The sequence below is a fragment of the Schistocerca gregaria genome, chromosome 6, assembly GCF_023897955.1.
Source record: "Schistocerca gregaria isolate iqSchGreg1 chromosome 6, iqSchGreg1.2, whole genome shotgun sequence".
In the NCBI taxonomy this organism is placed as follows: Eukaryota; Metazoa; Arthropoda; class Insecta; order Orthoptera; family Acrididae; genus Schistocerca; species Schistocerca gregaria.
Window position 1 is genome coordinate 251,043,601 of NC_064925.1, and position 5,269 is coordinate 251,048,869.

The window sequence follows — 5,269 nt, forward strand, 5'->3', positions numbered from 1 at the left end:
CAAATTCTATGTAAAATACAGTTTTGTTTAATTATATCAAATAAAAATTTCTGTTAAAAAAAAAAAAAAAAAAAAAAAAACATTTTTTACATTCTGAATGACCCTCATATTTATATTGAGTGGTGTCAAAAATGTATTTTTCGTTGCAACATGTGCATTGTTTTGGATGTTAGTTGTCATACGACCATTTAAAACGTAGCATAAATTCCTAATTGCATTAGGGACAAAATAACACAAATGAAGTGTAAAATGAGTGATGATGTTATGAGTAAAATGAGATTCTAACAAAATGGGGACTAGAAATAATGAATGCAACAACATGGCCAAAAAAATGCGATGATAAAACGAAAGGAATTAAATCAAAATTAACACACAAAATTAATTAAATCACATGAACAAAGATTTCAAGCAAGAAAAGAATGGAGGAAGGAAAATTGGAGCATACAAAGTAGTTGATATGATAATTAAAATGATGTGACAAAGGAATAGAAATTTAAAATTGCATTTAAACCAATTAATGTATTAAAAATAATATTCAGTCATTTCAATGAGGATTTTAAAATAAACAAAATTCAAAAGATGTGATGAGTTTTGAACCCACGACCTTCTGGATGCAAACAGTCTTAGCCTATTCATTATGCCACGCTACCACTTTGAGTGTCGCACAAAATTCCCTTCCTCCCCGCTCCCTGCACATACACTTACTTGCAAATGGCAGCCCACCAAGGTGAATGGCTGCAGGGTGGTTGAGTCTTGGGACAACTGGGAGAAGTCGGGGGAAAGTTTGGGAACTGTTTAGAATTCTGGGAATTTTTCTGTAATTTAGTTTTCAGTTAAATTTTTGTAATTTTGACTGGTAATAATTGATATTCTAACAGAGAATTTCACTTTAGCCCACTACTGCAGAATAATACTGCAGCAACAAAACATAAATGAGAGAATAATACCAAAGTAAAATGCAAAGAAAATGTGCTATTCACAACAAAATGCTGTGCATTCCCAAGCGTCTGCCAAACTTCGTAACAATAATTGCTTTCACTTTGTCTTTCTCGTGGGGCTTGTTTTGATGAACATGACGTCACGATTGTTTACATTTCTAACAAGCTGTGGGAAATTATTGTGAATGATGGTTTGAGAAGCATTATTTTCAAAGTAAATTTCTTCCGCACAAGATGAATTACCTTATGTGGAAGAATGTGCGATAATTTCTTAAATCGTGAAGCGTTGCTCTCATTCAAAAGTTAACCCTTGGGGCCAGCCATTTACGTCATTACTTAAAATGTTACTGGTTCATTTGTGTTTGATTTATCTTAAAGAGGTAACAAACATTAAAAAAGATCAAGCTTCAGGGTTAGTTTTTCTTATTTATTGTAGGTATTTCATAGAGTACAAATTATGCAATAACGTTGGCAAAAAGTATAATTAGTCTTAAAAAAGGGCAAAGTGAGCAGTTCACACATAATTGGCTTTACAATGGAAAAGTCAAAGTGCTCAATGGAACATGTTTTCAGCCAGATAACCCACGAAATGTTCGGTGCACAGCAGTGGAGTTTATAATCATGCTTGTCAGAAATATTCAGCTGCTGCAATTTAAGCTGCTGCTCCAAGGTTCCTTCCTAACTACACCATTGAAAAAAAGAGCAAAAAACTTTTGACAACCAATATTATACACAAAAGCCTAGCTGTTTTTGGTTATACTGTATGTATACTAATTTAAACCATTAACACTTTGTATTTGTGTGTTCGCACTACTTAACAGTGATTTTGGTATTGGCTTTTGAGATCAGGTAACATGTGCTATCATTGGCTGACAAAAGTGCACCATAATCTCAATTTCAGTACTTCAGAAGCTACCATGCTATAATTGGTGGAATTTGTGTTTTGCATCAAAGATCTTTCCAAAGCATTGCCCTTGTATAAAACCTTCATCATTCAAAGGATTGAGAATTTTTACAGTTCCGAGGGAAAATTTATTGTCAGTTTAACATGGAAAAAAAAAAAATTACTTTCATCTGGGAAAAATTGTATTTTCACTCAAGGAAAAGTGTATTTGTAACTGAAAAATCCAAGAATTTTTTTATACATATTTATAATTTTTTTGTCTGTGTACGCAACCTGTGATAGCTAGGGTTTTAACCTACGTAGTATAGATGGTTTCAAAATGTCTATCCCACCACTGAGGACCTCTCCTTGTTAGACATGAACATAATTCATTAATACATGTACACATTATTTCTGCACTGTTGTCGAAACAAAGGCGTAGTTTCTAAACTCTGAAGTGCTTTTTTCAAAAGTGTCTAGGCTAAGGTTCTGTGGTCAGATTTCAGAATTTCTCAGTAAAATATTTGACAGAAGACATCAAAGTACTGCTCCATCATTCCTTATTAAAAGATCAATAATACTTTCAGGGAATGGAACCCCAAGACTGTTAAAATCAGAGTGGAATTATTCTCTCTGTTGATCATATTTCCAGCAGGTGAAGATTAAATGATTAACATCACCCACATCTGAGATGTTAGTCACAGGCGTCAGAATTTCTTAGTTGTAGACAAAATAAATGTGTAGGAAAGCTGCCGTGATTAAATTTCATCCTCGTGAGTACAGAGATAGCTCTGTGCTGTACATTCAAGTTGTGAAATCACAGAAAGCTGGGTATGTGGGTTGGAGGAGGAGGAGATTAGTGTTTAACGTCCCATCGACAACGAGGTCATTAGAGACGGAGCGCAAGCTCGGGTGAGGGAAAGATGGGGAAGGAAATCGGCCGTGCCCTTTCCAAGCAACCATCCCAGCATTTGCCTGAAGCGATTTAGGGAAATCACGGAAAACCTAGATCAGGATGGCCGGAGACGGGATTGAACCATCGTCCTCCCGAATGCGAGTCCAGTGTGCTAACCACTGCACCACCTCGCTCGGTTTGTGGGGTTGTACCCGGCTGTAATATTTTCCTTCGTTAACAGATGATGTCTTCCATTTGTCTTTCCATTGGGGTCGGATATCCATTTTAGTTTGAAGTGGTATAGCTGTCAAGCACTAAACGGTCACACTTCTACATGCAGTTCATGGTGTACAGCAAGATCTCACTTAACAAGTACTTAAATGTTGCAGAGCACCACTTCTGTGGTACACATCTGAAGTTGATGTCTTTCCATCCAACAAATCTCCAATTCAGTCACAAATATTGTACATGATAGACTATTATTTTAAACTTGAGCCAGAGTTCTTCTGTGTGCTCTTGTCAAGAGTTAATTTGAAGTCCATCAATGGCATACGGCACTATTACTTCTTTATCTAGTTTGCTGTACATATAAATCTTTCTACCTGTTTTTGTTGCCCTTTGTACTTTAGTAATCATTGTTGCTGCAACTGTCACAAGGTCATCCTCAAATAGGCCAAGTCTATTTGTTGCTTTTGGATCCGTACATTTCCATCATTAATGGGCTTCCAGTATAACTGTTCTAGTGAGTCCTCAACAGTCTTTCTCAGGATGTTGTGTCGCTTCCTCTACTTATAAAACTGTGATTTTCCCAATTGATTGATGGATAATTAACATCTCGTCCAATGATGACAGAATGATGGAGGATTATTCGTACTAGCAAACTTAGGTTTTCTATAAATCTTTCCGTATATCTTGTGGTCAATTCAATAGAAAGATTCAGTTACAAGTTTATGTTCAGTCTTGATACTTAGTCTTGCCCAAACAACCTCGTATACAGCTTAAATTTCTATTTTGTTGGATTTGAGTTTATCTACTACGACAAATACAGTACTTCCATTTTCTTGTCCTTTTGATACATTCTTGCGGCGGCATGAATTTCTACCTACAGAAAATGGGTCCACTCACTTTTCGGTTATCGTCACTTCTTGTGCAGCACTCATGGCTGTTCTGTTAAAAACAGATAATATTTCTCAACTGGATATGCTGTAGTAGAGCTAATCAAACTAACTGTATCTACAGGGTGCAAAAAATGTTTTCTATTTTCAGGTTTTAGCTAGCTACTGTTAAATGAGAGAAAGTCTTCAAATGAACTGTATGATATACTGTCACTTCTTTGTTGCAATTGCACCACCAAGTCTGTACTAGTTTGAAGTTACAATTCTGACATTCAGAAGTTATCACAGACACTCTTAATAGTCAGCTTATGGTATTCACCTTCATCTGTTACTGGGAAAGTTACAAGCAGATGTTGTGTGTTTTCGAATGCTCACTTTAATTTAAGCAAATCAGTCACTTTGAATGATTAATTCTTGGTAACAACTTGTGTAACAAGCCAGGCAGATTTTATTTATTCAATAGGTCACAGTCCACACAGAAAATTCAGGATTCACACATTCAACTACGTTCTTCACTCATTAAGACTTATGGAACTTCACAATCGATTTTAGTCCATAATTCTTCAAAATAACATCATCTTTTCAGTTCTTATTTAAACACATCCAACAGTGATGATAGCTGAACCCTGGATGAAATCTAACCTCCACAAAGCAATTGTCTAGCCCAAAAATACGCATGACTCTTCTCTCTTCTGATTGTCTGAGATATTTTCTAGCCAGTAAGCTGGCAGCATAAAACCTCCAGTGTCTTTTACTATGAACAAATCACAACATAATATTTTTTTTCACGGCAGTTTCTTAAATGAACAAATTTAGAAAATTGTAAAATAGCAAGAGACTCCCTTTACTTAACTAAATTATCTGAGTGTGTTTCTTGTTCCCTCAATAGTTTCCCCAGTACCATAAACTGACAAATTATATTTTACAAATTTCCACTAAGCATATGACTCTCACTCACTGTTTATATATTATTCTCACACTACCATTTACTCGGTTAATAGACATAAAAATAATCATTTATAATTTTATTTTGCATTCACACTAATAATTTAAAAAATCAGCAACAATAAATAAAAAACATATTATTACTATTGGATTACAACTGTTTTGAAAAGTACATTGATTCAACTGCTTTTGGTTTCAATGCTTGCATGATACTGTCATCTCTCGGCCGTAGCCATTACTAGCTCAGCTAGCTTAGAGTATCCACCTGCTGCAAGAAGCTGTATGAAGCTAATTGCTATTGCCAGACATTTATATGCACACTGTATAGGCCTCACTAAATTTTTCCAAAAAATCTCACTGCTATCTATTTCAGGCCTAAACACCTTTCTCTGTAGTATTTCATGAGCTCCACTGCTTTTTAGAAACGCTTCCAACTCTGCTATTTTATTGTGAGTGCTTCAGTAGGGGACATTTCTTTGGATCTTGCACTAAC

The 5,269-nt window shown here is 35.5% G+C and overlaps 1 non-coding gene across 1 annotated transcript; it reads right to left on the reverse strand.

The window, feature by feature from the left end:
• Positions 1-2,837: 2,837 nt before the first annotated feature.
• Trnaa-cgc (transfer RNA alanine (anticodon CGC)) lies at positions 2,838-2,910 on the reverse strand. Its single transcript has one exon. It is a non-coding gene; the product is annotated as a tRNA-Ala (tRNA).
• Positions 2,911-5,269: the final 2,359 nt, after the last annotated feature.